We start from the raw sequence: 11,806 nt of genomic DNA on the forward strand, positions 1-11,806 counted from the left end.
GATTTTATTTCTTTTTTCCTACTCAATTTCGGGTCACTCGGGTCTAGGTTCGAGTTGGACCGGGCCGTGTGTTTGTCATGTATCATGGAGTTGCCACTAATTTTGTTACCAGAAAATTGAAGAAATTTATTAATTTATAAAAATAATTTTTTTTGAAAAAAACATTCAATTTGAGAGTTTGGTCAATGGTTATAAGAAAAAAATGACAAAAATTTAATTTTATTATATTTTAATAAACTTATTAAAAATAAATTATGTTAATTATTAGAAATTAAATAATATTTTTATTTTTATCTTGAGACAATAAATTAAAATGAAATAATATTTTTACAAAATCAATGAAGATTTTAAGAACAAAAGATATAATTTATGAAAAGAATATTTTTAATTTTATTGACGTGGTTACATATTTTCTAATGGAATAAAAAAATTTAAATAAACATAATTTTTAAAAATAAAATAATTTTTTATTTTTAATTACACCTTATGCAACAAAACCAAGGTAAGTGTTTACTTTTACAATTTAAAAATAAAAACGTAAAATGGTCTAATAACACCATCTACAAGATAAACAAAAAATATATATAAAGAATTGTGAAAATTTATGTATAATTATTTTTATATAAAATTATTAAATAATTTAATATATTTAATTAAATTATTATCGAAAGTACACAAAGAAAAAGAAAGATTCAAACGGTAATAAAAAAGTAATGTTCTGAAAATCAAACCGGTCATTAAACTGTTATAATAATTGGTTTGTTAGTTTATTGGTCTAACCAGTCTAATCGATATCGAAAAAACTGTTTTAAAATAAAATAATAAATAAATATAAATAAACATCCTAAAATATCTTCCAAATTTAAAACACTACATAAAAAAAATCAACCAAATTCATATGATTTTATCAAAATAAAAACTCAAAAGTTAAATAGTAAAAAAAAATATCTAGATATTAAATTTTGACTTTGAGGATTACCAGAATTACTTAACACCTCAGATTCTAATTAAAAATATCAGGAAACAAAGGATTATCAATTTCAAAAGAATGTTGAGCTAGTTTGGTTAGAAAATGTTAATCATTATATGGTGTTATGCTAACTGAACATGAACCTGAACCTTGCAAGATGACCTTTTCGGTTTAATTTTAGGCAGAGTTGCGTTCATCTATTGTAAAAAAGTTCTTTTAGCAACAGATTCTTCTTGCTGAGCAAGCCATAAACAGAATCTAGTGTTGTTTCCAAGTTGAAGTATCAACATAACAAGTAGTCATTGAATAAGAAGGCATAACATATCACCAACTACCTATACACCTTGACTCTCCTTCCACTACCATCATCATCATTCATCAGCTTATTTATATATGGCATTGGCAGGTAGCTACCTACTCATTCAGCAACAACTAGCATTTGATTTGATTTCCATTTTTAGCATTCAGCAACAACCATTACAAAACAGCAGCATAACAACAACAGCAACTTAACAAGTCATTAATCACAAATTTCAAATTCAAAACACTGATCAGTGATCGCAGAATCACAGTGCCATAACAAAACAACAGCATAACAATAGCAGCAGCAAAACAAGGGGAAAAGAACAATGAAAGTCACAAAATAAATTAGCAATCCTATTCCTGTTACGTGCATTTAATTACTCATAAACAAAACTCAACTCCACCTGAATTGTTAATTTAACCTTGGTCTTATGGAATCATAAATAGGAATACATTACATTGCTCTTTCTTCTAAAATTCAAGCAAAAACAAAAAAGAATGGTTTTAGTAGTTTAGTACCTGTTTCAGCATTTGAACAATGTACATTGATTCAAAACTCATGTTATTCTAATGCATTGTTCAATAAGGAATACAGTGAACTTTAGGGCTCCCAACCCCACAACCTCCACACCCACTTTTCGCATCACTTTGCCATTTTAACTATGGGTTGGTACCCTATATAACATGCTTAGGATTTTAAAGATAAGATGGAAAAACCCTCTTGAACCATTTTCCTACTTCAAAGATTGCAGTATTAAGCAAAAACTCATAACACATACATGCATCTATAAAAGTCAGCCCTTGATATCTGATTAGCAGAATACAAAATACAATTCATAATTTCCAAAGATTATGGCCAGGCAACAGATTCCATTTAAACTTTCAAACTGAAGCACACAATCCTCTTCAGCTATTAAACATATCCATAACTGGAGATATTCTCAAAGCACGCAAGACAAAAGGGACCAAACCTAGTTTTCTATATTGCACCAAAAACACCTAGTTTTATAGAAACATAACCATGTGTGTAATACATAAATAAACTGATTTAAAAAAAAACGGTACTCAACATACCACGAGTGAGCATTCATTTCATACCTTCCAAAATTTGATGGTTTTATCATTTGTAGATAGAAGGAACAGAGCACCATTAGCTGTTTGGCACCATTTGATTTTGTTGATTTTCTCTTCTATTTCCAAGCTCTTAAGATAGTCAAACTGAAATATTGATAACATGTTATCGATATTAACCTTTCTGAAGCACCATCCGGGGGAAAGAACTAATTGGCAACAAATGTTACCTCAGGCTCATGACTCTGAAACTCTGTTTTATAACGAAACTCAGGATGCCTGACTGCGACGGACGGCGGCAAACACGGCTCCTCCCTGCGGCGGTGGTGGCGGCTAGAGTTTTTCCCGGGTTGAGGCAGGGCGTGTTCTGCTCGAAGGAATAAGGAAGGCGATGGAGAAGCGCGTTTTGTTTCTCCCACTTGAGCGCGAAACTGCGTCGTTTTATCCAAACCGCCGGGTTCCGATTCGACCGGCCGATTTCTGTCCGATTCAACGGTTCACATCCGGTTTTATAATTTTCAGTTTTAAACATCAGACCAAACCGTTTACATTTCCGGTTTGCGATTGAACCGGTCAGACCGACTAATCCGGTCCAGTTTTCAGAATTAAAATTTGAAATATATTATTTTTAATTATATTAATTAGTTATTAAAATTAATTATTAGTATAAAATATATATTAAAATATAAAATACATATTAAAAATAAATTAAATTATATATATATTTATATACAAATAAAGAGTGATTAATTTTAATAATTAATTTTAATATATAAATAATATTTTTATATTATTTTAATGAAATTTCCAGGGAGAAAAAAGGTATTAGTATCTCTATTCATACTGTATTCTCGAAAATTAAAAAGAAGCATCAAGTAAATGATTTTTCAATGGAAAATTCTGTGATGCTGAAGAAAGATTCCTCAACACATGCTGAAGCTTAGTTGTCAAAAAATGAAGGAAAACGCGTGTCCCTCAAGAATGATTGCTTGGCCTGAGCCGTTGCATTTGGTGCTGGCAACTGCAGCACTGGGGGTGTTGCTTTTCAGAAATTGTCTCAACTTGATAGATGTCTAGATAATCATTAAGAAAGGCTAATTAATTAAGTTTACAAAAGTAATTTTTTTTGGAATGTAATATTTGGTTTTTGGTGGAGTAGTGTTATTGGTCCGCTGGTCCATGGAAGTTGGATTTTTGGTGGGTTGTGGGAAGTGATAAAAACCCCATAGATATAATCATGGGCTCCGCAAAATATATGGAGGTTACATTACCCTAACAAAACTAACGGGCCTTAGTAGGAAAAAATAATGGGATTGAAATTCTTATGTGAAATAATTAAGTTTCAAGTAATTTATTAATAATTATAAACACTAATTATGTGTATACATAATTAATAATTTATATTATTATTTTAAACGATAGACATGATTAAATAATTTAATTATCTATTAAAGAAAGTGAATAATTTATTCATGTTTACCTTATTAATAATTATAACAATTAATTAATATAAATAGGTATATCTTTATTTAATAAAAAATTTATATTAATGACTTATATTCATTATTTAAATAATAATTAATATACATAATTATACTATATCAAAATTAAATATTTTTGTTTGTGTTAAGTTAAATTATAATTAATAAAATTTATTTACGTAATAAAGTTAAGTTAAATATTTTTGTAAACGGATGCCAGTTGAACTTTATCAGTAGAAACTGATGTAAGTGGAATCATCGTGCTAATACGTTTTTTTGCAAAGATGCTATTTGTGCAGCTACATTATTTTAGGGGTGGCAAGTGGGGAAGTCCGCCCCACCCCGCCAAAAGCCCGCCCCGCCCTGTCTACTAAGGCAGTCTTAGAATCCTAGCCCGCCCTGCCTAATGGCGGGCTGGCGGGCCGGCGGGATAAGTCCGTCAAATAACCTCTTTTTTATTTTTAACTATTAAATAATATATATAAATGAATAAAAAAATCTCTCATATTTTTTACTTTTAACTATTATAAATATCTAATAAATATAATTATTGTTCATACCCTGGCCCAACAGTAAAGGCTCAGGTCCAAACAAAAAGCCTAATCCCACGGATTGAGCCTCACTCGGCACCGACCTTCGTCTTACGAAGTCGGTGCTCGCCACGACTTGTTCTAAAGAAGTCGGGAACGGGGGTTAGCTGGCAGATAAGCACTTATTCAGATGAGTAACTGCCCCTAAAATCTCTCTAACCACTTCCAGTATCCATATCTTAACCTCCCCAAGATAAAGGGACGGTTAACACCCTAAAAAAGTGGCACTACTTCAACGGTGGTTATTGGTTCACCACTATAAATACACTGACATTCCTCAAGTATCTCTAAGTCCCAATACTCTCTAAACTTGCTTAGACCCTTGCTGACTTAGGCATTGGAGTGTCTTTGCAGGTACCACCCCCCATTCTTTCACGCGCACCTTCGTGTGGATCGGCACCTGGAGGGCCTCCGTCCGACTTGTAATTAATAATTTACATTAATAATATTTATATTGAATTAATAATTTACATTAATTATTGAAACAATAATTAATTAAATAATTTAATTATCTGTTGAAAAAAAAATAAATAACTTATTCATGTGGAATTTATTAATAATTATAATATAATTAATGATATTAAGTAGTTATATCTGTATTTAATAATTTATGTTACTTACTTATATTCATTATGTAAATAATAATAAATATAAATAATTATATTAATTCGACATTAAATATTATTTTATTGTTAATTTAAATTATAATTAATTAAATTTATTTACATAAAAAAATTCTTTCATACTCTTTACAAAAGATTTTTACTATTTTTTTATATTAAGTAATTTTTTTATGTTAAGTAACTTTACAAATTATAATCTTAAATTATATATTATGTATTATTTTAATATATGATATTTTTAACGTTAATATTTTGTAACAGTAAATTATGTTTAAATTTATATTGGTAATACATAAGAATAAAACAACCGCTAAAAAATTCAAGTAACGTATAATACGTGAAATACCTGTAGTCAACATTATTATTTTTTATATCTCAATAAAAAATTAAACACTATATTTTTTAGTTTTACGGTCATCTTTTTTGTATCAATACCGAGTAATTATAAAGAACCTATTTTACATGTGTGATATATTATTTTATTTTATGGAGAATAATATGTATTTATTTGTAGAGTTAATTTCTCAATATCTTTAATTATATTACTAGGGTGCTAAATGGTTAAGTAAGTTATAAGAAGTAAAGGTTGCGTACTTAGCGTGCGTACGTTCTCCTTTTTGTGTTTTTGGATTTTAAAAAAATGGAACCTTTTGCTCCTTTGTACCTGCACGCCCCAGGCCCACTCAATTTTTTCAGCAAACTAAAGCCTGAATATAAAAATAAAAAAATTATTATATTATATTATATTTATTTTCCACTTGCTTAAGTCATTAATCTTTCTTAACTTACCTGTTAATCACTTCGATTTTGACTAGCTATTCTGAGTCGTGGGATCCACATCTGCAATGGCTACCTGCAACCGCAACAGATATTGAAGCAATAAATATTTTAGGTGGACGCGTGTTTCCACCACATTAGGACACGCAATATAAGCACCTGCTGAAGAATCTATCCTTCAACACCATAGCAGCCCCCTTTTTCAATAAATATACAAAAGACTGGAGCTTGTTGTAAAATAAAGGATATATCAAATAAAGATGTATAAATAGAAGACTCTATTATTAATATAATTAGCTCAATAATTATTATATATATATAATAATATTATATGTTGTATTGTGTATATATATACAAAGATAAGAAAAAGTATTAAAAATAAAGAGAGAGATATTTGCATTTGATATTATCTCAATACAATAAAGATGGTTAATATTGCTATTAATATTATATGTAAAGAGATAGAGAAAGGGAAGTATTTGTAACTGTAACTGTGTCCAATTCATTTGCCTCGTTCATGCTTTTATAGGCAAATAAATTCAACTATTCAAACTTTATTAATTATACTTTTCATGTGAATTTGCTCCTTACATAGGAAATCAGATCCACCCTTAAATGAGCATTCATCCTTATCTATCCATGCTGTAACACTCCCCCTTGAATGCTCATTTAGGATTATTGCCTCGTTAAAACCTTACTAAAGAAAAACCCATTGGGAAAAAACCTTAGTGAAGGAAAAAGAGTACAATATCCTTTAATAATGGGGCTGCCTCATTAAAAACCTTGTCAAGAAAAACCCAATGGGAAAAAACCTGACCAAGGAAAAAAGAGTACAGTCTCCCCCTCTTGTCGACATCAGTTGATGTCACAAAATCGGCGCATCCCAATCTCATGTACCAATCTTTCAAAGGAAGATTTTGGGAGTGACTTTGTGAACAAATCTGCCAGATTGTCACTTGAGCGGATCTGTTGGACATCAATTGTCCCTTGATTTTGAAGATCATGAGTGAAGAAGAATTTGGGAGAAATATGCTTTGTTCTATCGCCTTTAATGTATCCGCCTTTAAGTTGAGCAATGCATGCTGTATTATCTTCAAACAGGACAGTTGGAGCTATCTTATGATCAATCAATCCACATGATGACATAATATATTGAATCAAACTCCTCAGCCAAAAACACTCGCGACTAGCTTCATGAATCGCCAGTATTTCAGCATGATTAGAGGATGTTGCAGCAATTGTCTGTTTCGTGGACCTCCAAGATATAGCTGTACCACCATATGTGAATAGGTATCCTGTTTGAGATCTCCCTTTATGAGAATCAGACAAGTATCCGGCATCTGCATAGCCAACTAGTTGTGACTTGGATCCATAGGGATAAAACAATCCCATATCAACCGTTCCATGAAGATATCGAAAAATTTGTTTGATTCCACTCCAATGTCTTCTGGTTGGAGAGGAACTATACCTTGCTAGTAAATTCACCGCGAATGATATGTCAGGTCGCGTATTATTAGCAAGATACATTAGCGCTCCAATGGCACTAAGATATGGTACTTCAGGACCAAGGATATCTTCATTTTCTTCTTTAGGACGGAATTGATCCTTTTTCACATCTAAAGATCTTACAATCATTGGGGTACTTAATGGATGTGACTTATCCATATAAAATCTTTTCAAGATCTTTTCTGTGTATGTTGTTTGATGAATAAAGATCCCACCTTTTATATGCTCGATCTGCAGGCCGAGACAAAATTTAGTTCTTCCAAGATCTTTCATCTCAAACTCTTCTTTTAGAGTTTTTATAATTGTTGGAATCTCTTCAGGAGTCCCAATGATATTTAAATCATCACCGTACACAGCAATTATAACGAATCCAGATGCAGATTTCTTTATGAAAACACATGGGCAGATATCATCATTCTTGAATCCGTTTTTGGCCAGATACTCAGTAAGACGATTATACCACATTCGTCCAGATTGCTTTAGACCATATAAAGATCTTTGCAATTTGACTGAGTATAACCCTTGCGAATATTCACTGGATGGTTTAGATATCTTTAGTCCTTCAGGGACTTTCATATAGATATCCCGATCTAATGAGCCGTACAAATAGGCTGTTACCACATCCATTAAATGCATATGCAGTTTATGATATGCAGATAAACTGACCAAATAACGCAATGTTATCGCATCCACTACAGGGGAATACGTTTCTTCATAATCTATACCGGGCCTTTGTGAAAAACCTTGTGCCACAAGTCGGGCTTTGTAGCGCACAACTTCATTTTTCTCATTTCGTTTTCTCACAAATACCCACTTATATCCAACAGGTTTTACATCTTCAGGTGTACGGACTACAGGTCCAAAGACTTCACGTTTTGCAAGTGAGTCTAATTCAGCCTTCATGGCTGCTTCCCATCTTGGCCAATCATTTCTTTGTCGACATTCTTCAACTGATCTTGGCTCAAGATCCTTACTTTCATGCATGATATCTACTGCCACATTATATGCAAATATTTCATTGACAATTGTCTTATTTCGGTCCCATTTCTCTCCTGTAAAGACATAATTTATCGAGATCTCGTCATTTTCACAATTTTCAGGTACCTGAACGTCTTCTGGCGTTATATCAAAATTTTGGACAACTGCCGGTGTCTTTACTATGTCTTTTTCAACAGGAATCGTATTTACCTCTTTTCTCTTTCGAGGATTTTTATCTTTGGAACCGACAGGCCTGCCACGCTTCTGGCGTGTATTTGCTTCCGTGGCTATTTGTCCTACTGGAACATCAATTCGAATTGGGGCATTTTCCGCCCTGCCACGCTTCTGGCGTGAATTTGCTTCAGTGGCTACTTGTCCTACTGGGACGTCAATTCGAATTGAGGCATTTTCCGCTGGTATATAAGATTTGGTTATCCTCTTTGTATCGGAAAATGCATCAGGCAATTCATTTGCTATTCTTTGCAAATGTATAATCTTTTGAACTTCTAGTTCACATTGCCCTGATCGAGGATCTAAATGCATCAACGATGATGCATTCCAATTAAGTTCCTTTTCAGGAAGCTTATTCTCTCCCCCTAATGTTGGAAATTTTGATTCATCAAAATGACAATCCGCAAACCGGGCTTTAAACACATCACCAGTTTGTATCTCAAGATACCTCACTATAGAGGGAGAATCATATCCAACATATATCCCCAATTTTCTTTGGGGTCCCATTTTGGTGCGATTAGGTGGTGCAATGGGAACATATATTGCACATCCAAATATTCTTAAATGGGAAACATTTGGCTGCTGGCCAAAAGCTAATTGCATAGGAGAGAATTGATGATAACTCGTTAGCCTCAAACGAATAAGTGCTGCGGCATGTAAAATAGCATGCCCCCAAACCGAGGTTGGGAGATTTGTTCTCATAAGCAAGGGTCTAGCGATTAATTGGAGGCGCTTAATAAGTGATTCTGCTAACCCATTTTGTGTGTGAACATAAGCTACTGGATGTTCAACACTTATTCCATTAGCCATACAATAAGCATCAAAAGCTTGGGAAGTAAATTCACCAGCATTATCAAGACGAATTGCTTTAATTGGATTTTCTGGAAATTGTGCTTTTAATCGAATAATTTGAGCCAGTAATCTCGCAAACGCCAGGTTGCGAGAAGATAATAAGCACACATGTGACCATCTCGAAGATGCGTCTATCAGGACCATAAAATATCTAAAAGATCCACATGGTGGATGAATAGGTCCACATATATCACCTTGAATCCTTTCTAGGAATTCAGGGGACTCAAATCCAATCTTTACTGGTGATGGCCTTAAAATTAACTTTCCCTGAGAACATGCAGCACAACAAAATTCACTAGTTTTAAGAATCTTCTGGTTCTTTAGTGAATGTCCATGAGAGTTTTCAATAATTCTCCTCATCATGGTTGTTCCCGGATGACCCAATCGGTCGTGCCAAGTTATGAACTCATTTGAGTTAGTAAACTTCTGGTTTACAATGGCATGTGATTCAATTGCACTAATCTTGGTATAATACAACCCAGATGAAAGAGAGGGTAATTTTTCTAATATAACTTTCTTATTTGAATCATGAGTTGTGATACATAAATACTCATGATTTCCCTCATTCATCGTCTCAACATGATATCCATTTCGGCGAATATCTTTGAAACTCAACAAGTTCCTCAGAGACTTGGTAGATAATAGTGCATTATTTATTATAAATTTTGTTCCTCCAGGAAACAAAATTATAGCTCTTCCGGAGCCTTCTATCACATTGCCTGAGCCAATAATAGTATTAACATATTCCTCTTTTGGCACAAGATGGGTAAAATATATATCACTTTTGAGAATAGTGTGCGAACTTGCACTATCCGCAAGGCATACATCTTCATTACATATCCTTGCCATTCTCTTCAAAAACAAATAATAATAAAATGAGTAGTATGCACAGTTAAATTGAATACTTGATCAGAATTATTTTTTTAAGAAACATTGTACATAAAATAATGTTATATACTAAAATTTTATTTTAAATTTTGACACATTTAATAATTTCAAAATTCATAAACATTAATATTTCATTATTTATGTACATCACTTAAATACATAAAACTTAACAATAAGTTCTTTACATTATTTATTTACATAAATACTTCACAATCTCACATATTAAACTATTCCATCATTAATCAAATGACCAATATTTCCTTCAGGATCCTCAAAGAAATCAGATACATCATAATGAGTGGTGGAGTTCTCAGCATCATTTGAAACAAAATTTGTTTCCTTTCCTTTGTCGTTCTTTTTCAAAGATGCCTGGTAAAGATCGACTAGGTGCCTTGGGGTACGACAGGTACGTGACCAATGGCCCTTTCCACCACAGCGGAAACACTTCTCCTCGGTTGATTTATTCTGCCCGATATTCCTTTCTTTGTCCCACTTCTGGTGAGATCCTCTCTTTTGAACATAATTCTTTTTCCTTCCATAATTTTTCTTGTTATTAAAAGCTTGCCATTTACCTCTTCTGGGGTAATGATTTGCCGCATTTACTTCAGGAAATGGGGCGGCGCCAGCTGGGCGCGCTTCATGATTTTTTAATAACAACTCATTGTTGCGTTCGGCAACAAGAAGGCAAGAAATTAACTCAGAATATTTTTTAAACCCTTTCTCTCGATACTGCTGCTGCAGGAGCACATTCGAGGCATGGAAGGTTGAGAAAGTTTTCTCCAACATATCATGATCAGTTATTTTTTCCCCACACAATTTCATTCGTGAGGTGATTCGAAACATTGCAGAATTATTTCATTTATAGATTTAAAATCTTGTAAACGCAAATGCGTCCATTCATACCGGGCTTGAGGAAGTATCACCGTTTTCTGATGATTGTACCTTTCTTCAAGGTCTTTCCAAAGATCTGCAGGATCTTTTAATGTGAGATATTCATTTTTCAATCCTTCATCAAGATGACGACGGAGAAAAATCATGGCTTTAGCTTTATCCTTCTGGGATGCATTATTGTCAACCTTAATGGTATCTCCAAGATCCATTGAATCAAGATGGATTTCAGCATCCAATATCCATGATAAATAATTGTTTCCAGATATATCAAGAGCATTAAATTCAAGATGAGAGAGTTTCGACATAATGAAAATATTACCTGAGTCTTCCTAAAGATTTGATCAGAGTCTCGTGCTGATAACGTGTTGTAAAATAAAGGATATATCAAATAAAGATGTATAAATAGAAGACTCTATTATTAATATAATTAGCTCAATAATTATTATATATATATAATAATATTATATGTTGTATTGTGTATATATATACAAAGATAAGAAAAAGTATTAAAAATAAAGAGAGAGATATTTGCATTTGATATTATCTCAATACAATAAAGATGGTTAATATTGCTATTAATATTATATGTAAAGAGATAGAGAAAGGGAAGTATTTGTAACTGTAACTGTGTCCAATTCATTTGCC

This window comes from Arachis stenosperma, chromosome 9, assembly GCF_014773155.1.
Source record: "Arachis stenosperma cultivar V10309 chromosome 9, arast.V10309.gnm1.PFL2, whole genome shotgun sequence".
NCBI lineage: Eukaryota > Viridiplantae > Streptophyta > Magnoliopsida > Fabales > Fabaceae > Arachis > Arachis stenosperma.